The sequence below is a fragment of the Haemaphysalis longicornis genome, unplaced genomic scaffold (assembly GCF_048455015.1).
Source record: "Haemaphysalis longicornis isolate Haplotype H1 unplaced genomic scaffold, Haemaphysalis longicornis Haplotype H1 scaffold_6, whole genome shotgun sequence".
In the NCBI taxonomy this organism is placed as follows: domain Eukaryota; kingdom Metazoa; phylum Arthropoda; class Arachnida; order Ixodida; family Ixodidae; genus Haemaphysalis; species Haemaphysalis longicornis.
In genome coordinates this window covers 13,492,743-13,517,317 of record NW_027526407.1, presented here as the reverse complement: position 1 = coordinate 13,517,317, position 24,575 = coordinate 13,492,743, and the positions used below count along the sequence as shown (strand labels likewise).

The 24,575-nt window shown below is 48.3% G+C and overlaps 1 long non-coding RNA gene across 1 annotated transcript in view; it reads right to left on the bottom strand.

Moving 5' to 3' along the window:
- The window catches only part of LOC144141400 (uncharacterized), a 162,238-nt gene that overhangs the window by 48,590 nt on the left and 89,073 nt on the right, over positions 1-24,575 (bottom strand). The window contains exon 3 of the long non-coding RNA XR_013316582.1: positions 23,001-23,129. This is a non-coding gene — a long non-coding RNA (uncharacterized LOC144141400). The remainder of the gene's footprint in view (positions 1-23,000; positions 23,130-24,575) is intronic.

Genomic DNA, 24,575 nt, shown 5'->3' with positions numbered 1-24,575 from the left:
CGGCGACAAGCCTCTCACTACCAACTGCGTGAAGAGCTCCTTTATCGTCGGAATTACAACTCGGACGGTCGGAAGTGGCTTTTGGTTATCCCACGCCATCTGCGTGCCGACATCTGCTCCGCCTTTCATGCCGACCCGAGTTGCGCGCACGCTGGCGTCCTCAAAACGTACGAGCGACTACGCCTACGTTACTATTGGAGGGGCATGTATACCTACGTGCGGAAGTACGTGCGCTCATGTCCGGAGTGTCAGCGTCGCAAATCACCGCCTATTCGCTCTACAGCCCCGTTGCAACCACTACCGTGCCCCTCGAAACCCTTTGATCGCGTTGGAATCGATCTGTACGGGCCCCTGCCTTTAACGACTGCCGGTAACCGGTGGATAATTGTAGCGGTCGACCACCTCACAAGGTACGCCGAAACAGCTGCCTTGCCGGCATCCACGGCTCGTGACGTCGCCAGTTTTCTTTTGCGTCACTTTGTACTTCGTCACGGAGCGCCTCGGGAACTTCTGAGTGATCGTGGCCGCGTTTTCCTATAGGACGTTGTGAAAGCTCTACTCGCCGAATGTCACGTTGTTCACCGCACGAGCTCCTCGTACCACCCGCAAACCAATGCGCTTACAGAGCGCTTCAACCGCACCCTGGGAGATATGCTATCAATGTACGTGTCGTCGGATCACTCCAATTGGGACCTCGTACTTCCGTTCATAACGTATGCATACAACACGGCTACGCAGACAACGACAGGAGTCTCTCCGTTTTTCCTACTTTATGGACGCGAGCCGACCTGTACACTGGATACCATTCTGCCTTACAACCCTGACGCCACAGAATTTAAACCGGTTTCGCAACTAGCGCAGCAAGCCGAAGACTGTGGCCAACTCGCCCGTTCCTTTACAACTGAAGACCAACAGCGCCAGAAGCATCGCCGTGACGATTTCACCACCCCTCCGACATTTGAACCCGGCTACATGTCTGGCTTTGGGTGCCCTGCCCGACACCGGGTCTCTCCTCTAAACTTGTCGCCAAATATCATGGCCCTTACAAAGTCATCGCCCGCACTTCGCCCGTGAACTACATTGTGGAACCAGTCACCCCCTCCTCTGATCTTCGCCGCCGGGGGCGTGAAACAGTCCACGTTCAACGACTGAAGCCCTACTACGACCCCCTAGTGTCGTCCTCACCCTAAGTCACCAGGATGGCTCCTTTTCACCGGGGGCGATTGTAGCAAGGATAACGAGCAGCTCTTAACGCCATCAGCTTATCCGGGTATGCGCCACATCAAGAAAGAGTGCCATGCGATCGTGGCCAATCTATGCACGACGGTATGCGCGCACGCTGGTAGCGGTGGAAGAAGAAGTTCGGCCATCGTCAGTACGCTTGTACCTGCGCTCGCCTTGCTTCTGCTCCTGCCAATAAACAACGTTCGGTCTACTACCGGAGGGTCAACTAAATCCCTTACAATATATATATATATATATATATATATATATTTATATATATATATATATAGTGTTGGTGCCAGTCTTGGTGCCAAAGGGAGCTTAAGAGGGTTCAACACTGGTCGACCACTCTCGACATGTCGTAGACACTCGAGTCACGGCCCGGGGGTTAAAAAGAAGGTCCCCTTCACCCCGAGTAGTCCGAGTGGCGCTGGCTACCACCCCCAAGTGCAGGAAACAAAAATACCTTAACGTAAATACCCGAGAAAGTGCTGGGGAAACAGCCCCGCCGGTAGCGTAGTGGTTATCGCACCAGACCGGTATTCTGGAGGTCGTGGGTTCGGATCCCACCCGGCGGGCATTTTTTCACCACTTTCTTTTCGACTCAAAAAATTCTTCATCTCCTTCTATGACCCACCACAACCTCCCCTTTGCTTTCCGAGGTTTTCTTGACTGCCAACCCTTACTTTGTGTTTATTTCACAGCGCCCCTCATTTCCCATTTTCTGATTCGCTACATGCTTAGCGAGGGCCTCTGTTCTGGCAGTCTTGGTGCCAAAGGGAGCTTAAGAGGGTTCAACACTGGTCGACCACTCTCGACATGTCGTAGACACTCGAGTCACGGCCCGGGGGTTAAAAAGAAGGTCCCCTTCACCCCGAGTGGCACTGGCTACCACCCCCAAGTGCAGGAAACAAAAATACCTTAACGTAAATACCCGAGAAAGTGCTGGGGAAACAGCCCCGCCGGTAGCGTAGTGGTTATCGCACCAGACCGGTATTCTGGAGGTCGTGGGTTCGGATCCCACCCGGCGGGCATTTTTTCACCACTTTCTTTTCGACTCAAAAAATTCTTCATCTCTTTCTGTGACCCACCACAACCTCCCCTTTGCTTTCCGAGGTTTTCTTGACTGCCAACCCTTTCTTTGTGTTTATTTCACAGAGCCCCTCATTTCCCATTTTCTGATTCGCTACATGCTTAGCGAGGGCCTCTGTTCTGGCAGTCTTGGTGCCAAAGGGAGCTTAAGAGGGTTCAACACTGGTCGACCACTCTCGACATGTCGTAGACACTCGAGTCACGGCCCGGGGGTTAAAAAGAAGGTCCCCTTCACCCCGAGTAGTCCGAGTGGCGCTGGCTACCACCCCCAAGTGCAGGAAACAAAAATACCTTAACGTAAATACCCGAGAAAGTGCTGGGGAAACAGCCCCGCCGGTAGCGTAGTGGTTATCGCACCAGACCGGTATTCTGGAGGTCGTGGGTTCGGATCCCACCCGGCGGGCATTTTTTCACCACTTTCTTTTCGACTCAAAAAATTCTTCATCTCTTTCTATGACCCACCACAACCTCCCCTTTGCTTTCCGAGGTTTTCTTGACTGCCAACCCTTACTTTGTATATATATATATATATAAATATATATATATAGCAGAACAGAAAGATACGGGACGAGGGACTCGGTAAAGATACATATCAAGGTTGCAGTCATCATTGCCAGTGCTATTCGGCTTTTTTCGAAACATTTAATAGGGCCGAATGACGTGTGCTTGTCACGTTTCTTTGATACATTGATAAATAGCGAAAATATAAGTCGAGAAAAAATCTCGGTGGATTTTTTCTCGACCTATATTTTCGCTTATTTATATTTTACTTCTTATATTTCACTTCCTAAAGCTCAAACTAATTATGGTAAACAAGCTGTTCATTTTTCTGCTGCTTACAAATGGAACTGTTTGCCTCACTTGACAAAAAGTGCTTCAAAAATTTTTCTTTCAAAAATAGCTTACGTGCTCATCTTCAGTCAATTTGACTTCATTTTGTTCGCGTTTATCAGATGTTTTGTTTGATTTCTTACTTTGATTGGGCAATCTCAGTTTCTTTATATGTTTTGTCGGTTTCAACATAATACTGTAACCACGGTTTGTTAAAACTTTTACTTGTTGATGCTTGTTCTATAGGAGGTCCCCCTGCAGTGACTGACGTCGGGACCTCCTCCTGTATATACCCTTTGTATGTTTTTTTAGTGATAAATAAACCACCATCGAATCGAATCGAAGCTTGCTATCGCACCAAGACTGCCAGAACCGAGGCCCCTCTATGCATGTACGAATCAGAATAGGAAATAGGGGCTCGTTGAAAATAACACAAAAATAAGAATTGGCAGTCAAGAAAACCTCGGAAAGCAAAGGGGAGGATATGGTAGGTCATTGAAACAGATAAGAAATTTGGAAAGAAAGAAAGTGGAGAAAAAATGCCCACCAGGTGGGATCCCAACCCACGACCTCCAGAATACCGGGCTGGTGTGGAAACCACTACGCTACCTGCGGGGCGATTTTCCCCTACACTTTTTTTATATATGTGTCCAGTCCACTTCTTTCCCGCCAACTCTTATTTCTATATATATATATATATATATATATATATATATATATATATATATATATATAGGTTAGTAGAGACAGAGACAAACGAGAAAGACTTAGAAAATAGATATAACTTTACTGACGTTTCAGGGAGAGGACTCCCTTTCTTCAGAGTGCAAAAAAGGTTCGTTTCAGAGCTATATATATACAGACAATGTAGCAAGGGCGAGGGCCAGGTAAGACGAGGGAGAGTTTGTACAAATGGATCATGGTTGGTGGGTGGAAACGAATGAAGAGAGAGAGGGAAAATAGATGATAAAAAGGATAATAAGAACACACAGTCATGAGGTACGAACGAGAGAGAAGAACCAAACACAGAGAAAAAAATAAATAATAAAAAGTAAAAAATAATAAATAACAAGGTCTCTTTCTTCCCCCGTGGCAACAGGATAAAAGAAGGGTCAAAACAAGATATGCCCATGCACGTGTTTGACATGAGCAAGAAGATTAGTCACGCGGAATGAAGACGTTCCAAAGAAGATATGCACGCAAAGGGCGAACATCTGCCCATTCACACCCGTTCTAGGAATCCAGGTAAGGTCATTGAAACAAGAGACACGTGGCTTCTGTTGGTGGGAGGCAAGGGCCGCGCCCAAAAACAGTAGGACAGGCAGTTTCGACAGGAAAGAGTGTACGTTGGTATACAAAGAGCGGGGAAAAAATTAACCAGGTAATTTTCCCTTCCCTCGTGGCAACGTTGGTGAAAGAGGGGTTAAAACATGATATGCCCATGCACGTTTTTGACATGGGCAAAAAGTTTAGTCACGCGGAACAAGGAAAAGAAGATATGCAAATGCACACAAAGGATGAAAATCTGCCCATTCACAGCCGTTCTAAGAATCCGAGTAAGGCCATTGAAACATGAGACACGTGGCTTCTGTTGGGGCGAGGCAAGGGTCACGCCAGAAAGCAGTAGGACAGGTAGTTTCGACTCGAAATGAGTGTACATTGGTATGAAAAAAAAGACAAGGTCAAACAAGTCATGAAAAGAAAGAAAACAGGCAGGTGCACGCGTATGACGTGGCAGCATGTCGTATTCATCTGCCCGGCGCATGGTGCCAGTTTAGGGAATGCCGAGGCGGTCAGCAACGAATATTAGAAAACAACAATACAAAAAAGAAAGAGGACACGAAAGCAATCACACACGCTCGCGTTCACTAATTAATTACAAGGTGAGAATATCAAAGCTAAAAATGGTACTGCAGCCTTCTACCCAGAACACAAAGTCCAGACTTGTTCATCAAATTTGGTTGAGTGAAGTCATTGTGCTAAAAAACATCGTGCTAGCACGAAACTATACCCAACTACGGGAGCTCGCCAACTAATGGGAGAATATTATTGAGGGAAAGAAATGCACAGGCATAACACTAGCCTGAGAAATGCAGCTGAAATTTTAATCGAAAGAAAGACAGGTTAATTTTTCATAACTTTCATTTATGCCAAACGACGCTGATTTAAACTTATAGATAAGGTAGGACTCTCGAACCTCGCCATCGTGATGCGTTTTAAAACTAGATTTAAGAATTGTGGCCTTCAGTTGTTCAAAAGAATGACCAGGAGTGTTAACATGTTTTGATAGAGGCAACAAAGGGCAGGTTTTTGCATGAGAGTGGTGATTGTTAAACCTCAAATAAAGGGTGTTTCAGTCTGGCCAATGTATTGCTTGCCGCAGAGAGTGCATGTTTCTTATTTTTTTCGCGCTCTGTTTGAGTTTTTATCTTTTCAGACTATCTTTAACCATGAGCGCTGCCAGGACAACGAAGAAAGACGTCATCCGGAAGTTCCCGCAGACTGGCCCGTCTAGTGTTGTAATCGGCGACTCTGAGACTAAGTACCATTTTGAACAGTTTGACCCGCTCTGTGTTGGAACCCCTGCTTTTGTTTCGCAACCCGGCGCATGCATTTCTGACGCACGCTTACTCATTGACTCTATACCTGCTTGCTCTAACACAGTTTTTCTGCATGTCGGTACGAATGACCTGACCTCTTCTTCTGCTGAACGTGCTTTTTGTGAATATCGCTCGCTGACTGACCTGATTTTTCAATCTCGGACTAACATCTCGACCATCTACGCCCGCTTGATTCTTCCGCGCTGTGCTAACCGCCGCCGTGACTACCGCTGCTCCCGCCTTCTATTGGCTGCAATGAAAATGCACGACGCTTTAACTCTCTCCTGCGTGAATTCTGCCACCACTCTCGCCTTGTGCGCTTCATTGACCACGGCTTCCAGCACCTTCCCGCCCGCTGAGTCCTTGCTGGTCATGGCCTGCACCCCAGCTTTGAGGGTGTGATTGATTGATTGATTGTGGGGTTTAACGGGCCGACGCAACGCAGGCGATGAGGCGCGCCGTAGTGGAGGGCTCCGGATTAATTTTGACCACCTGGGGATCTTTAACGTGCGCCGAAATCTCGTACACACGGGCGTTTTCGCTTTTCACCTCCATCAGAAAAGCGGCCGCCGTGGCCGGGAATCGAACCCGCGACCTCGTGCTCAGCAGCGCAACGCCTTAGCCACTGAGCCACCGCGTCGGGTACTTCGCTTCGAGGGTGTGGCTGTGCTTGCTAGCCACATCCGCGAGCTTTGCTTCACGCAAAAGCGCTGCTACCCTCCTGGGTGGCGCGAGGTCGCATGCACCGCCACCCAAGCTCCCGCAGGGGCCTCATACGACCATGACTTCCCACCGCTGCCTCTGCTCCCCTCCAGCCCAACGCCCTCCACGACGTCCCCGGACACACGGTCCAACCGGCCAGCCCCCCGTGCCGCCGTGACCACCGTGGCCACGGACCTTCGGCTGAGCGCCAGGGACCCACACTCAGAGTCCCCGGACGCCCGCCGCAGCCTGCAACCCGTACGTGCTCCTGCGACCACGGCCTCGGAGCACCGACGCATCGCCTGCAGCCCAACCCCGAGAGTGCGCCGCGCCCAGAGCCTGCCGTTCCCGCCCTCGGGAACTACAACGGCCACCGGAGCCGCAACCACAACCGAACCACTGGAAAACGCCAGCAGCGCATCCGCACTGCTATCAGACGCCCCAACGCCACCCTACAACCCCCACAAGAAAGTGTCTTCTGCGCCGACAAAGTGACTAGGCTCCGAAAAACCCGGTAATGCAGCTTCCTACCCAGTATCAAAAGAGTTCTTAAAATTAGGAAATATTACTGAAAAACGCATAAGTTCCAAAATGCACGTTTCCACACTTTCACAGTATTTATCTGCCCAGGTAGCTCCCATGGGTTTGAGGGTTAGACTGAGATCTGCAACTGCCGAACTGTCCCCTTCCAACAAAAAAAGTGGCAACAAGTACTAGACAACGCATCCTAGCAATTAACGCAGATAATTCTACATCACTACGAGACTATGTCCCATTCCCTCCGCCAGGAAGGGGAAATTCTTAGTAAGGATCTAAGCGAAAGAGAATCAGGCCTTCTACATAGCTACGAATCCAAAAAGGCATCCGCTATATCCGAAACAAAAGTCCGTAAATTTTCCCGAGATATTATCCCTAGCAATGACTACATCCGCAAGAATAAAGTTAGCCCCATTACTAATTGCTGCCCATTATCTGGGAATGAACATGAAAATAGCCCCTTAAACGCGCCAAATACTAACCATTCACAAGCTCTCATTAGTGCCAGTACTAGTGAGTCAAACCCAAACTTTTATTCCCTTTCTGTAACCTCTCCCCGGGTTACTAAAACTAACAAAAATATCACCGGAAATGTGATGAACCTCTCTAGTATTACCGTGTCACCAGATCAAATGAGCGCCTTGTCAAAAGGTCTGAATTTTTGCCCTGCAACTGGCGGTTTCAACCAATTTCAACGTTTTAAGGACTTAGACAACTTCGCCAGAAATATGAGACTGCGAGAGTACTTCCATGACCGTCCTCCAACAGACGAAGCCCGAACCACAATACCTAGCCATAAGCACTGGACCCCTCCCACGCAGCGCGATACATGCCTCGACATGTACATTAAAGCCGTTCATCGCGATCTACGAGCGGCATACCAAAAGCAAATCCCTTTCCGCTGTAACATCACAAACAAGGAAAGGAAAGCCCTAGAGGAACTCGCAGGTTGCCTTGAAATAGTAATCAAACCGGCCGATAAAGGAGGCGCCATCGTGATCCTCGACAAAGCTGATTATGCCAATGAGGCTCATAGACAACTATCAGAATCTACGTTCTACAGAGTACTCCCTAGTGATCCCACTAATGATTATAAGCTAATTGTCAAAGAAAAACTCACTGACCTTGTTCAAAATCAGGAAATAACTGAAACAACTGCTCGTTCTCTTATCCCCTTAAGACCAGTAGTTGGAATATTCTACCTTCTTCCTCAGATTCATAAAAATAACAACCCAGGTCACCCCATTGTCTCTGGCTTTGGTACTGTCACCGAGAACCTCTCGCGCTATGTCGACACCCTCATTCGCGACATTCCCCCCAGCTTTCCATCCTTCATAAGGATACAAATGATTTTCTCTCGGATATCATGAAGATGGAAATTCCCAACAACTGTTTACTTGTTACCCTAGATGTCGTGTCGCTATACACTAACATTCCGCATGCCGATGGGATCACCGCTGTATCATGTGCATATGAGGGGTCGGCGGGTGACAAACCTATAGATTCTCTCACCCTTGAAACTTTCCCTTAACCTATCCTTGAACTTAAAAATTTTGAGTTTGATGGTGTCAATTATGTGCAAGTCAGCGGAACGTCAATGGGAACCAAAATCGGGCCCAACTACACGAATATCTTTATGGGATGTTGAGAGTCAAACTTCCTCGCAACCCAAAGTTTGAGGCCATTGCACTACAAAAGGTATATAGATGGTATATTCATGATTTGGCAGTATGGTGAAATGGAACTTCTTGCGCTTATTGAGGCTTTTACCCTTGCGCATCCTACTATCTCCCTCTCTCATTCCTACTCTACGCACAGCATAAATTTCCTGGATGTTACTGCCACAGTTTCTCAGGGCAGACTTCAGACTAATCTCTACAGGAAACCTACGGACACGCGCCAGTATTTGCACTTCCACAGCAGCCATGTCAGGTACTGCAAGACTGCAATACCTTATAGCCAATCTCACCGTTTTAGGCGAATCTGCACAAGCCAGGCGGATTGCGATTCTAACTGCAGAGAACTTAAAACCGCACTCCTAAATCAAAAATACCCAGAGCAGGTGATCGATGACGCGATTACACGAGCTAACCAGTTGAACGGCACCGACATTCTCCGAAAAAAAGCTCCAAAACCCAATCGACAAACAAACCTCGTTTTGACCCATTCGGCCTCTTCCCCAAAAGTTGCATCCATACTAAGGAAACATCACAATATCCTCGCTCAAAGTGAACGCCTAAAGAGAATATTCCCCGAGCCGCCACGTGTCGTTTATAGACGCAGCAAAAATGTGGGTGAATTTCTCACTAAATCCAGCATCAGCCGCCCACAGACCACAGGTTGCATGCCCCGTAAGAAACCACGGTGTAAGGTATGCCCACAAATGACCACCACACAGCGTGCCGCCAGCATAGCTTCAAACTATTATGTTAATGTAAAAGGGAACTTTAACTGTGATTCCGCCAACGTCGTATACCTGCTGGAATGCACCCTCTGCGGCAAAAAATACATTGGCCAGGCTGAAACACCCTTTCGTTTGAGGTTTAACAATCACCGCTCTCATGCAAACATGCCCTTCTTTGCCTCTATCAAAACACGTGAACACTCCTGGTCATTGTTTTGAACAACTAAAGGCCACAATTCTTGAATCTAGTTTTAAAACGCTTCACGATCGCGAGGTTCGTGAGTCCTACCTTATCTATAAGTTAAAATCAGCGTCGTTTGGCATAAATAAAAGTTATGGGAAATTAGCCTGTCTTTCCTCCGATTAAAATTTTGGCTGCATTTCTCAGGCTAGTGTTATGCCTGTGCGTTTCTTTCCCTCAATACGATTCTCCCATTAGTTGGCGAGCTCCCGTAGTTTGGGTATAGTTTCGTGCTAGCACGACGTTTTTTAGCACAATGGCTTCACTCAACCAAATGTGATGAAGAAGTCTGGACATTGTGTTCTGGGTAGAAGGCTGCAGTACCATTTTTAGCTGTGATATTCTCACCTTGTAATTAATTAGTGAACGCGAGCGTGTGTGATTGCTTTCGTGTCCTCTTTCTTTTTTGTATTGTTGTTTTCTAATATTCGTTGCTGACCGTCTCGGCATTCCCTAAACTGGCACCATGCGCCGGGCAGATGAATACGACATGCTGCCACGTCATACGCGTGCACCAGCCTTTTTTCTTTCTTTTCATGACTTGTTTGAGCTTGTATTCTTTTTTCATACCAATGTACACTCATTTCGAGTCGAAACTGCCTGTCCTACTGCTTTTTGGCGTGACCCTTGCCTCGCCCCAACAGAAGCCATGTGTCTCATGTTTCAATGACCTTACCCGGGTTCTTAGAACGGATGTGAATGGCAGATGTTCATCCTTTGTGTGCATTTGCATATCTTCTTTTCCTTGTTCCGCGTGACTAATCTTTTTGTTGATGTCAAACACGTGCCTGGGCATACCTTGTTTTGACCCCTCTTTCACCCCCGTTGCCACGAGGGAGGGAAAAATTACCTGGTCAATTTTTCCCGCTCTTTGTATACCATTGTACACTCTTTCCTGTCGAAACTGCCTGTCCTACTGCTTTTGGGCGCGACCCTTGCGTCCCACCAACAGAAGCCACGTGTCTCTTGTTTCAATGACCTTACCCGGATTTCTAGAACGGGTGTGAATGGCAGATGTTCGCCCTTTGCGTGCATATCTTCTTTGCAACGTCTTCGTTCCGCGTGACTAATCTTTTTGCCCATGTCAAACACGTGCATGGGCATATCTTGTTTTGACCACTCTTTTACCCCCGTTGCCACGGGGGAGGAAAATTACCTTGTTATTTATTATTTTTATTTTTGAATTATTTATTTTTGTTCTCTGTGTTTGGTGCTTCTCTCTCTTTTTTTCCAAGTTCGTACCGCGTGACTGTGTGTTCTTGTTATCCTTTTCATAATGTATTTTCCCGCTCTCTCATCATTCGTTTGCTACTCACCAACCATGATCCATTTGTACAAACTCTCCCTCCTCTTACCTTGCCCTCGCCCTTGCTACATTGTCTGTATATATATAGCTCTGAAACGAACTTATTTTGTACTCTGAAGAAAGTGAGTCCTCTCCCTGAAACGTCAGTAAACTTATTTCTATTTTCTACGTCTTTCTCGTTTGTCTTTGTCTCTACTAACCCTATTTTTTTATGTCTCTATTTCTTTGTCTCTATTAACCTGATTTTTTTATATATATACTTATATATATATATATATATATATATATATATATATATATATATATATATATATATATATATATATATATATATATATATATATATATATATATATATATATATATATATATATATATATATATATATATATATATACATATATATATATATATATATATTTATATATATATATATATATATGTATATATATATATATATATATATGTATATATATATATATATATATATATATATATATATATATATATATATATATTGTCACGTAGCCAAGGACGACGCAGCTGTCTTGAAGGAAAAACAAGTCTATTGGAGCGAACTTGTGCTACCCTAACAAATCAAAAAGTTCACAGGCGGCGAAGCTGCAGCGAACAAAGTGACGTGCGCAAGCGAACGTAGGCCGGTTGCATACCGCATCGTCTGGTCGGCAAGCTTTTATCCTTCGGCGCGAATGTTTCTCGATCCATCGATGTACATCCAGAACATTGTAGATCAAAGGAGATTATTCTAGGCAAGTGAGGTTAGGGCGAAACGCTCCCCTTATCAAAATTAGATAACCTGTGCGTCATAAAAATAAAGAATGCAACACGGGCTTTGCTTGGGACACAGATGACACAGCCGGGTGTGGCCGGGAAGTAAAATCAAAACGAACAAACAAACCCAATGCATGGTTCCCGGCATTACTCGCACTCGAAGAGTGCATCGACCCGATTCAAAATAGAACGACGGTCCAACCAAAAAACAACGAAAATCCGTCATCTTGCCAGGTAAGGTTTGAGGCGAACCACATGATCGACTTCGGGGAGCGTGTGTCGTCGTGATGTACCGGAATCACCATCAGGGACCACCTCGTAGGTAAGTTGGCCAACATGTTCTAGAATCTGGTAGAGTTCGAAATAACGTCGCAGAAGCTTCTCACTGAGTCCGCGTCGGCGGATGGGAGTCCAAACCCACACACCATCCCCTGGGTTGTACTCGGCGTCTCGGCGTAGGAGGTTGTATCGTCCCGCATCCACCTGCTTCTGTTCGGTTGTACGAACTCGAGCGAGCTGGCGGGCCCCCTTTGCACGCTGAAGCTATCCTTGGACGTCCGTGTTGGGGTCGTCGTCTTCTACGTGCGGGAGCATTGCGTCAAGCATCGTAGTCGACCGCCTTCCTTAGATAAGCTCGAACGGTGTGATGTGCTTAGTCTCCCAGATCCCTGTGTTGTACGCAAACGTGACATAAGGAAGGACCTTGTCATAAGTCTTATATTCAATCGCTACGTACAAAGACAGCATATCCCCTATAGTTTTGATCAGACGTTCCGTTCTTCCGTTCGTTTGGGGCTGGTACACCATCGTTCAGTGATCTGCGTTGCTGTATTGTTAGATTCCTTTGGTAAGCTCTGTAGTAAACGCCGTACCGCGGCCTGTGATTGACACTTCAGGGCTGCCGTGACGCTGTACAACTTGGTTTATGAAGAACTTCGCGACTTCTTGAGCAGTCCCCCTCGGAAGAGCGATGGTCTTTGTGTAGCGCGTCATGTAATGTGTCGCTACGACAATGTACTTGTTTTTGGTTCGCGAGTAGGAAACGGGCCCAGAAGGGCTATTTCAAGCGGTAGGAAGGGCCTCGATGGGACGTCCATCGGCTGCGAAGTCCGGTGAGTCTCTTCAGCGGTGTTTTTCGTCGCTGGTTGTCCGGGTAGCTCTGGACGTGGTCGGTGACTTCGGATGTAAGGCGGGGGCAGTAGTACTTCGCCTTAATTTTTCCAATTTTTTGAGCTGTGCCGAGATGTCCGGAAGAGGGGTCGTCGTGGAAGGCTTCCAAAATTTCGTCACAAAGATCGGCCGGGTTGACACGAAGATAATTTGTTCCCATTTCACGGCTGAAATTCTTCTTTTTGAGGACGGGTTTTTGAGGACGGGTTTTTGAGGCTGAATGCTGGTAAGTTGCGTTTAAAGGCCCTGGTCACGGCGGCTGTTGCGTTCTTGGAGGTAGTAAATCATGACGCGAAGGTCAGAGTTGGCACGCTGCTTGGCGGCTAGGCGCTTTCCGTCATGACTCTGAAGAACGCGCAGCACTGCGATAGCCCACTGACCAAGCGCATCGCTCTGCGATTTATTCTCTCAAGCTGAAGACTCTGGGTCGCGTTAAGTCTGTACGAATAAGCGTACAGGAGTTTTGACGTGGTGAAGGCTAGGCCATCTGTCGGAGCCCCACTTCTTTGGTTCCATATCCACAGGCAGAGACGCGCGCATAAGGTGTAATGCCTGATTGCAAGTATTCATCGTGCTAAAAAGCCAGCTTTTAGCTTCTCCACCCTCCGGCATATGACTGAGCCCCCATAAACGAAGACAGATAAGAGTAAAACACGGTCACCAATCTTGAGCCCATCGCCATACACGCTACCAATACTCGAATAGTGGTAAGACGGGATCCGTCATCTCGCACCTAATATATTTACACCGACTCGGCAGTAGCGTAAACCGCCTTCCGTGCAGCGGGAGCGGACCACTCCGTTTTTAACACAATTCGGAAAGAAGCCCGTCGCCTACGGGAGGAAGGCTACAGTGCAGTCATGAAATAGATTCCAACACATGAGGGAACTATTGGGAGCAAAAAGACACACCAGGCATCGCTCGCTGCAGCTGTATCCGCACTTTTGCCTCGATGCGTTGTCGTTTCAACTTCTTTGGCCATTGCCAATGTTGCACACCCACCGTCACCTCTAATGGATAGGACCGAGACATGGCATCGTGCTCAATGCTATCGCCACAGCATTCTGCGGCACTTGACCAACCCCGAGGAAAAATATCGTTGACCACCCAGCACTCTCTAAAAGATAGAGGCGGTAATTATTTGCCGAACCCAGACTTGCCAACACTTTCCCTAGCACGGCAACAACCCATCAATCCGCGCCCATACGTGACACCACAGTGCCCGTTTTGCCCCGCAAGAGGCACAACTGAGCATCTTCTGTGGCTTTGCCCTGCCTTTACCGCGGTTCGGGAGACTGAACTTCAGTCTCTCGGCGTACGCCGACCTGGCACACTCCAGGAGTGGATTGGCCCGTCATGACATGTTGGACAATCGGACGCACTCCAGCTCTGGAGGGATTTTCTTCAATCTTTTAAGGACGATACAGAACCCGGCTGTTTCTTTGAAGAGCCGAGCTGAGAACCACCCCATCTCGTAGACGTGGACATTGGCCCCCCTCCTCATCCACCATAAATCCCCGCTTTCCATCACAAGGTTTATACAATGTACAATGCAGAATTAAAGATGTTAAACGAACGCGCCGTCTTCATAGGAGCCTTGTGGGGGTGGGTCGACGGTTGCGCGGGACAGGCAGTCGCCGTCGCAGTGTTTCCGGACGGTTTTATAGAATATTGTAGCGTCGAACTCTTGCAGGCACAAAATCCACCGTTAAAGAGGGCCAAAGGGGTCCTTCAAATTGGCGGTCGAACACAGTGCATGGTTGTCTGTCACAGCCTTGAATGGTATTAACAGAAGAACGAGAGAAGCGAGACCTGGGCCATGGCTGCCCTGAGCGGGGATGATAACTTTAATGACAGGGGCGATTTCATGATGATTATGATGAATGGCGCATACCCAGCGGGAGATTTAACATCCTCCCGCGCCCGAGATGATCGATGGGTGAACAATAAATCCGCAGCCCTAATATTTTGGTTTTTCTGTCCATAGGGTAAGTCCTTGCCACGCGGTTGGGGAATGCTATCCCCTCTTTCGTCTCCACCGGTGCTTGCGCCATCGTGCAGATCTCACGACAGCCAAGGGCCGCCAATGTAATGCGGATGACAACCAAACTCTCTGCCCTGCTTCTAGAAAAATTTCAGGTCCTTCAGTTTTCCGGCGGTTGTCCTGAAGATGATGGCGAGCAACCTCGGCTGTCTTGTCGTCGAGCTGTGTCCTTAGATCGGTGTTGTCGTTTTCTTGGGTTTTCTCTTCTGTAAGTCCTGTTCCTGGCGAGCGCATTTCCTTGACAGGTTTCAGCTCACCATACGGCTCGGCCACTTCTTGATCAGATATCTCTGTTTCCTGGCACTTAGAAGAAGGGAACAGCAAGGTTTCTTCTGGTTTTCCAGTTTCAGTTCGACAGAATGACTGGCATTCGCCCATGACTGCAATCTCATAAACTTCTTCAACGGCTTCAGCTTTTCGGATCTTAAGAAGTTCCGACAAGGACTCGCCCTTCATGGCGTCTAGAACGATGCACTCTAAACCGTGTTGCGTAGGCTGTACGTTTTCGTTAACGTCCCTCATTTCACGTGGTGCGTCGTCTACTTGGACCGCTGAGTCGTCCTTCTCTGTGGCAGACGTAGCCTCGTGCTCTTCACGCTTGTCTTTCGTTGGGACGCGCGATGCAACCTCGCTGCTAGCTCCCACGTTGTCAATATCTGGAACGTTCTTGTGGCTATCGTCCGTTGCCTCGACATGGTACCAAAACCCCTTGCACCGACTCGGCTCACCATCCGAAGTTGAGACCTGGAGCTTCGGCAGGACAGATGCCGAGGTTGATGGACGCGAGCAGCAGTGAGGGTGGTCGTCTGGATGGGATGCTGGCCGAATACGGTTGTGCACGAGGGTCATTGTTTGAGGGTCATTTGACTTGTCTGCACTTCCTCTTGTACTGACTCTACAGCCGGGCGCCTGTCGTGAGTTCAAGGCCGAGCGCAGACAGTTACTTGTACAATCTATGGCTTCTCGGTAAGCCAATGCGTCAGAGTAATATCCCTCAACCTGATCATCGTCCAGAAGCTCTATGATTTTATCTTCAACTTCATAAAGTGCAGTGTCCTTAATTTCCAGGAGGTCAATAGCCTCTTGAAGGTCGTGAGGAGTCGCTGAGACGGCTTCAATAAGATCCGTTGCTGCCTTTAGCAGTCTAGTACTTGCGTCGCGAAGGATACGTCGATGCCGTCGTAGCTTATCGATCACACGCATTCGGTCGCTCGTCACTACGTGGTTAGGGCCAGCCATGCTGACCTCCGGCTGAGGGCGGGGCTAAGCAGCGTAGTAGCAGTCAAAGGAGTGTGGTTCTACGAACCTCAAGCCAGAGGGGACGTCGGTGGTCTCCTTCGCCGCACGTGTTCGTTCTCCCGGGCTTAACGCACCAGAAATATTAACAGAAGAACGAGAGAAGCGAGACCTGGGCCATGGCTGCCCTGAGCGGGGACGATAACTTTAATGACAGGGGCGATTTCATGATGATTATGATGAATGGCGCATACCCAGCGGGAGATTTAACAAATGGTATACCATACACCTATGGGCAAAATTTCAAAATCGCCCATATAATAGCGAGTCAGTGTATCTCAGAGGCTGAGCAGTTTTTCTCCACCCTTCGACAGACCACGACTGGCGTAGGCCTTTACTTTCTCGCTACCGCTTTGCTTTTGGACGAGGAGGGCACCCAAGCCTATTACCCTGGCATCCGTGTGCATTTGCGTTTCGGCGTTTTCGTCGCGAAATTAGTCAGCCCCGGCGGGTTTTGCAGGCGTTGTTGCAGCTCGCAGAATGCTTTTTCTTGGGCGTTTTCTAGCTGAAAGGGGTGCTATTCATCGTCAAGCGCGTGAGTTGCTTTGCAATACTGGGTAAGTTTGCGACGAAGTGCCGGTAGTATGCGCACAGTCCGAGAAATCTTCGCACGCCCTTGTTGTCTTTGGGTCTTAAGAAGTTCGCTATGGCTGAAGTTTTTGCCGCGTCACGCAGGACTCCTGCGGCGTTGACGACGTGGCCCGAAAACTTTAGTTTCTCGTACGCGAAACAGCACTTTCCAGACTTCACCGTTAAACCCGACGTACGAATGGGCTCGAGTACAGACTCCAACCTTGCAAGGTGTTCTTCGAAAGTCCTGGCGAATACCACAAGGTCGTCGAGTTGTACTAGGCACGTGTTCCACTTCAGGCCAGCTAGCACAGTGTACATGACTCTTTGAAACGTTGCTGGCGCCGCGCACAACCCAAACGGTATCACCTTGAACTCGTACATTCTGTCCGGAGATATAAATGCAGTCTTATGTCAGTCTCTCTCGTCTACTTCAATTTGCCAGTACCCTGTCGTCAGATCCATCGATAAGAAGTACTTCGCGTGGCAGAGGTGGTCGAGGGCACCCTCCATTTGTGGCAGGGGGTAAAAGTCTTTTTTTGTGATGTTGTTCTGTCACCGGCAATCAACGCAAAACATTTTGTGCCGCCTTTGTTCTTCACGAGTATGACCTGCACAGCCCAGGGGATTTTCGATGGCTCTATAATGTCGTACGTGAGCATGCCGTCGACTTGAGTCCGGATGGCTTCCCGCTCGTGGGAAGAGACGTGGTACGGTAACAGTCACGTGTGTCAGGCTCCAACTTCAGTTATTATTTTTTGCTTAACTAGAGGCGTCTGCGTAGTTTAGAGTTCGACTAAAACACTCTCTGTAGCGACGCAGCAAAGCACATAATTTCTTCCGTTCTTCTTGCGGTAACGCCGGATACACGTCGAAGTGATTCCTAGCTTGAAGATATCTTTGGATGGCGCGTTCAAAGTCGGCAACCGCGATCATGTCACTAGCTTCTTTCGTTTCTTCGAAGAACGCAGTTGCAGCGCCCCTGTTTAAATTATGGTACCCTTATTGAAATTAGTGACGAAAATGTAGGGATTGGTGTTGCTTAAAGCGCCCAATGCCTCCTGCGAGGGAGACACCGCAGTCGAGGAGCAACCTTTGGTCACTCTCTACGATAGCGTTGGTGTCAGGTGCAGCGTGTTCACAGTAGATGGTAATAAGTTGTGGTATGCAGGCCGTTTCTTGTTGAAAACGCATGCTAACGATGATTTTAAAAACTACTAATCAGGTGACGTCGGGAATCCGTGCGAAAAGAGCCCCAAAGAAAATTGTGAGCATTGAGGCCGCCTGTGAGGATGTTAGTTAGGTCAGCTGGTAAACTAGCGCCTTGATAACGGAGCTCGAAAGTGCAAAATTGGGAGGGATGTAAATGGAGCATCCTGTTACAACGTATAACTATTGTACGGATTGCTGCAGCCTCAAGGAAAGTGTTCAAAGTGACAGGGTGGCATGTTAAGAATTTCTTGGTGATTATTGCCGCACCGAACGAAGAGTGTCTGCAGCCATCCCTGTCCTTTCCGAATACCATGTAACTGCTTAAGAAATTTGTGTGCTTGGAATCAAATGTGTTTCCTGTACACAAATTACACTTGGCTAATTAGCATGCAGTATTCGTATGCATCGTGAAGATTTTTAAGAAGCCCTTTGCAGTTTCAATAGATTATGTATTCTCTTCCCATTATGAAGTGTTCGGAGCTACTGGAGTGTGCTGTTTATGTATCGTCTTGCGGGGTTTGAACTCTCGAAGGTGGCCCTTTCGGCCTCTCTACAGGTTTTGATGCAGGGACCCGCTCTCGTCTTGGACTTGGCACCCATGCGGGTGCCTATTGTTTTCTGAGCCGCTACCGCCGAAGGTGTCGGGAGCACTGCAGGTGGAACAGGCGGTGCGGCAGATTAGGGAGCCGATGCGGGACTTCCATTGTTTATCTCGTCCGCATGCTCCAGTAGAAGCAGGGAGGGTGGGGAAGCAAGGGCCTAAGGGGCATCGGTCCCAACGGTGGCTGTTGCCACCACAGCCGCTGCTGGCTCAGCGAGCGGTGTAGAGGGGGGCTGGGCTGCCTGAGGCGTTCCGGGGGGCGGGGGCTCGGAGGCGGGACCACGTCCGACTCTCGGTATTGGCCCCCCACCGAAATTAGACCGCTGCGCCCCCCGGCGAGCTGCATCGGCGTACCTCCCCAGGGGGAAAAAAGACCCCGACATGCCCCCGCGGGAGGGGCACGAGTAAATGCAGAGCATTAGCGGCGTTACGCGCGTGGCGGTGGCGATGGTTGTTGTAATGGGTGGTGGTAGGGTTGTTGTTGTTGTTGGTATGATTGGGGAGAGAGAGAACGAGACGAGTATTAGGTAACGTCAAGTGTTATTATTATTATTATTATTATTAGTGTTATTATTGTGCTTAGCAACTGCGACAACCGTGACGAGAAGAGAGCGAAGCAGAACTGGAGTGCTGCTGACGCGCCGACACCCGGGTTTATATTCCCAACGAACGCAGTAGAGGGAGAGAAGGCGGAGAGATAGCGCGCCATCACGCCACCGTCACGCCACGACGCGCCCGCACCTGCTGTTGCTACGGTGCTTGGAACGGCGGAGCGCGCGCTGCACCTGTTGTTGCAATCGTGTTGAGGGCAAGGAAGAGTGGGGGAGAGGGCGCAGCTGCCGTGGGTGGTGCGGACGCCGAGTTACGGACGCATAACATCGTGAGTTAAAGAAATGATCTGCATTTAAAAGGCGAACCTCGTCTGCGTCTCTCGGTAGGTGATGTTTGCGGTGACCTTAACTTTGATTATATTCTTCTCCTGCTTAAACTTTTGAAGTTTTCGCGAGTACGCTGCATGGGGTCCCTAGCAGTTGGCACAGGTTGAGGTTTGGGATTCACATTTCTGAAGGATGGTCATGCTGGCCACAGTTAGCGCGCGTAAGTCGGCCACGGCAAGAGTTTGTGCCATGCCCGAACCGTTGGAACTTGAAATCGCGCCGTGGGTTCGGGATGTACGGGCGGCCAGAACAATGTATATAACTGGCATTTATGGGTTCTGGAAAGCTGGGTCGATCGCCTATCAGGGTAATGTGTTTAGTTGCTATGTTTGTCACCGCGGCGTGTGCATATGCCCTTTACAGCCATGATGCCTTCATCTCTTAAGCCTTCCGAAAGGTTGACATCGGTTTTGGAAATAAGATCTGGCTCTGAGATCACACCGTGAGAGCTGTTAAGGCCGCGGTGGGGTGTGACCCTGATCTCCAGAACTGCTATGCGGGTTTGTTGCAGTAGTATACTGGATTGCGGCTGAGTTTTTCTTTCAACTAAAATTTCACCAGTTCTGAGATTTCCGGCATCGTATGGTTTGCCGATGATACCTTCAAGGAATTTCACAACAAAAAATACGGATTAAGAGGTAACCGGCTTAGATTCGTCCACAGATTCAAGGATCAAATAACCAGTGCTTTGGCAGTGATATCGAAGGCAAAGGAGGAAATTAAGCTTCGGTGCGGCCCTTTTTCAGGGACTGATCACGTGTAAGGGGGGGGGGGTGTTAGAAAAGACCGTATAGCATAGTATAAAAGAATGGGACGAGGGTACTTTTTTTGGTCTGCTTACCCTGATACCGAGAGAAGTCCCGGAGCTCCCTGCCGAGGAAACAAACGGAGCTCATGCGCGTGATCTTGACGACAACTCCGACGGCCGCCGTTCGTGGTTTCTCACCGTCCACCTATAAACACATCGCCATGGATGAATACAGCTTATGTTCTTGGGCTCGGGGTCCACGGTGTCGCCAATACCTTCACCATTTCAAGGTGTCCCGTGCAGGGACCGCACACTGTGTGCTATCTTGTAGTAATATTATGTCATAGCATATCATTCCCTTGTTATGTTTTTTCACTTCCTGTCCTTTGTTTCTATACACTGGTGGAAACCTATTTTACTGCCTTCAAGCTTTCTTTTTAGTCAAGTCATATACAGCATGAACTGCAATGGCGACAGAGGACAGCCCTGCGTTAAACCTCTATTTGGGACTACTGGTTCCGTGCCGAGATTCCCAGGAGGTGTCTGGCGTTCGCACAGGTCGCACAATTGAACCTAGTGGCGAATGGTGCGATAACAGCTTGGCCAAAAGAAATGATCACGGACGCGGGCGTACGTGCGGGCCACTCCTGAGTGACCAGCCATAGCAGGCTCGTCATGAAGCTGACGGAGGACGTCGAGCCTAAGGCATTCAGAAAAAAACGAGGAGTGAGAGAATCCCGCCAGGTCTGAAGTTTTGATGGTATAACACCCGGTGGTTAAGAACGACCGCTCTGTCGCTAGCGTGACGTGAGTTGGCCTGGAGACGGTCAATTATCGTCAGTAATGAGGTGTCGTTGGGTTTTTCGGCGGCTAGGCGGCGGAAGTCAGGAATTTCAAGCGCGCAGGTTTCCGAGTCGTCGTCGGGGTTGGTCGCTGCGTCGAACGGATGGCAAGACGAGCAGTACGCGTCTCTGTGGAGCTGGCCTGACTTGAATGCGACCATGAACTTCTTGGAGAGGCAGTGCCCATCGACTCAGGCGCCCGTTGGGATCTTTTAGTGACGAAAGCAAATATAGCGTGTGGGGGTCACTCACAACGTTAAATGGCCTACCATAGAGGTAAGGGTGGAGTATGCCGACAGTTACCCAATGGCAAGACACTCACGATCTGTTATTGAGTACTACCGTTCCGACAGAGACAGGAGACGACTGGCGGAAGCGATTACTCGGTCATGGCCATCTTGCCGTTGAGCCAAAATGGTGCCTATCCCGTAGGCATGTGCATCAGTTTGAACTTCAGTCGGGGCCGTCGGGTCAAGGTGAGCAAGGATGGTTGCAGTTGTTAGGCGGGAGATGAGCACCTAGAAGGCGGCGGCTTCGATTGGGGCGGCAGGCGAATGTTGCTTTGGTTTTGAGTGAATCTGTGAGAGGACGGGCTGTGGTTGACAAATCCTTTATGAATCGCTAGAAGTAAGAAAGCAGTCCCAGGTTTAGACCGCGACATGAAAGTTCTTGACGCAATGGACTTTGTCTATATCTGGCTCTACATCAGCAGCGTTGACGAAGTGGCGAAGAATCCTAAGTTGGCATGTGGCCAAATGATATTTCGGGGAGTTCAGCTGAAGACTAACCTTGCGGAAGACGCCGATGATATCGGAAAGGCGCTGGACATGTGTTTGAAAGGGGTAGAAAAAATGACTCCATCAGCCAGGTAACATTTGAAGCCATGCAGTAACCAGTACATCATGTGCTAAAAGGTGGCAGAAGCATTGCTTAACCCGAAGGGCATGACCTTGAACTGGTATAGGCCGTCGGGTGTATTGAAAACCATCTTATCATGATCAATCTCGTCTTTAGCTCTCTTCCTGTATCCCTACCGCAGAATAATCAAAGAGAAATACGTTGTGCCATGCGGACAGTCGAGTGCGTCGTCAACCCGAGTTAATGGATAAACTTCATCCCCTGTTATAATGTTCAGATTATGGTAATCGATACAAAGCGCCCTTCGTCGTCCTTCTTTTTCACTATCACGACAGGCCACAGCCAAGGACTCGAGGAAGTTTGGACGATGCCTTAGCTAAGCATTTTGTCCACTTCCAGTTGAAGAGCACGGCACTGCACTTGAGAAACTCGGTATGGTCGCCTGTGAATCTGACTAGCATCGCCACTGTGGATACCTTGCTTGACGGTTGTGGTCTAGCCCAAAGGTGGGTCGCCGAAATCAAATATGTCTCTGTAGGATGCCAAAAGATGAGACAACTGTTGGACATGTGTCAGAGACAGATCTGGTGCTATCATGCACGTAAATTTGTCGGATTGTAGCAGTGATGTGGCATGACCTACAAAGTAGTCCGAAGTTAGGGAAGAAACCTCAAAGTCTGATAATGGAAACAGGACACCCGAATAAATTGGTTAGAAAAGGCCTTCGGAAAAAAAACTGAAGTTTAGGATAGGAAGATAAACGTGGTTATTCGTCACCTTCACGACGGTTTGAGGAAGGGTAACGCGTCTCGTGAAAAGTACATCAGTAAGTGGGGATACGACGTAGTCGAGCGGGAAAACCGATCATCTAAAATCGGTGCAATTGTCACTTGTCCACCCAAAAATATCAATACAATGGGACCCTGAACGAAATCCGGAGAAAGACAGCACTTAACGTTTTGTACAGATTCACAAAACTTTGAATTACTCACGGCCTTTCCTATGCCTCTTCTACGGGTCGCATTTTGAGACACCGGTCGCGCAATGCGTAACTCACAAAGCCGCTTCCGCGGAGCCGACTGTAGCACCACGATGCCTCCCTGGCTGGGATCACCCAGTGGCTGGAATGAAAAAGACATGAATATGCCACCAAGACCACTAACGTGCGAGAAGCACGCTTTCACTTGCCTCGTTCAGATGCTAGCTGCAACACAAGTATGCACGCCTAACCGCACGCCTGACCTATGCCTAAGGGCGACTGAAATAGCAAATACAACCATGCTGCTGGAGGTAAAAGAGTACATAATTTTGATAGTCGCAATGTGAAAAGCAGCCAGCTTCGGAGATGGCCAGTCACAAACGACCACCATCATCGTAATCGTAGATAGATTCACCAGGTCAGGACGTGATGATGATTATGGTTGGGTTTTTATGGCGCAAGGCCTACTAAGGGCAAAGAGAGCCAAAGAAAGTAGTTTTATGAAGACGACGTGGTAGTAAGTGTAAAGTATTTAACTAAAATTATACGTGAAATTACATAAAATGCAATTAAGATGGCTGGTGTTAATGTTGAGGGTTTTAACATGCATGGTAAGTAATGAAGTGTAGAAACTTGAGATCGCTACGAAACTTAAAGTACGCTAGTTGGGGATTATAGGGTCGTTCCATAAAAGTACGATGGGTGTAGTGGAATGTGTTGCCTGTATAGGTGTGCAAAGTGTTTGTGTCGTGTTGTTTCTAGTGCTTTGCATTGTATGAGTATTTGAATTACGGATACGCCCTCTCCGCACCCGCTGCAGATGGGTCTTGGACATCCAGAGAGCAGGTGCGATGGTGTTACGCCTGTGTGGACAATCCGCAACCTTGCTAAGGTCACTTCGGTGTGTCTGTTGTATAAGTCAGTTGTGTATCGTCCCAAATGTGGCGTTATTACATTTAGTTTCTTGTCGGTCTGTTCAGTACATTGTGCTAGCCACTTGTTGATGGTGTCGTAGGTAGGCCCTCACATCAGCAACCTCATTGGCAGCGATCCCAGCGAGGTCTAGAACCCAGCACATGACCAGAAAGAGTTTTGGGGGCATACATAGACATGATAGTATTGAGAATTATATTGACAATTCTGTTTTTGCACGGCTTGTGCGATGCCAATGCGCGCATAGGGCTCAATGAATCAGTATATATGAGGGGCTTTGGAATTTTGCGTGCGACAATGTGTTGTGCAATAGGAAAGATGCCATATCTCCAGCTGAGCAAATTGTGGTGAATGTGCTCACTGTTCTGAATGCATCAAAGTTTGTACCATGAGCAGCGCAAGACCAATGGTTGCAGTTTTTGATGCGTCAGTATAAAAGTCAACACAACAATGTAAAACTTCATGACTTCTTCTAGCGCGAAAAAACGACAGAGGGCACAGGGAGGCGGCAGGCACAAGTCTCCCTGGGTCCTCTGTCGTTTTTTTGGCGCTACACGAAGTCATGGATTACCGCTACCAACTAGCCCAAACAAAATCTATAAAACTCAACAAACACAACGCCTAAAAACTTGTGCTCTTTTTCACAGGAAGTGAC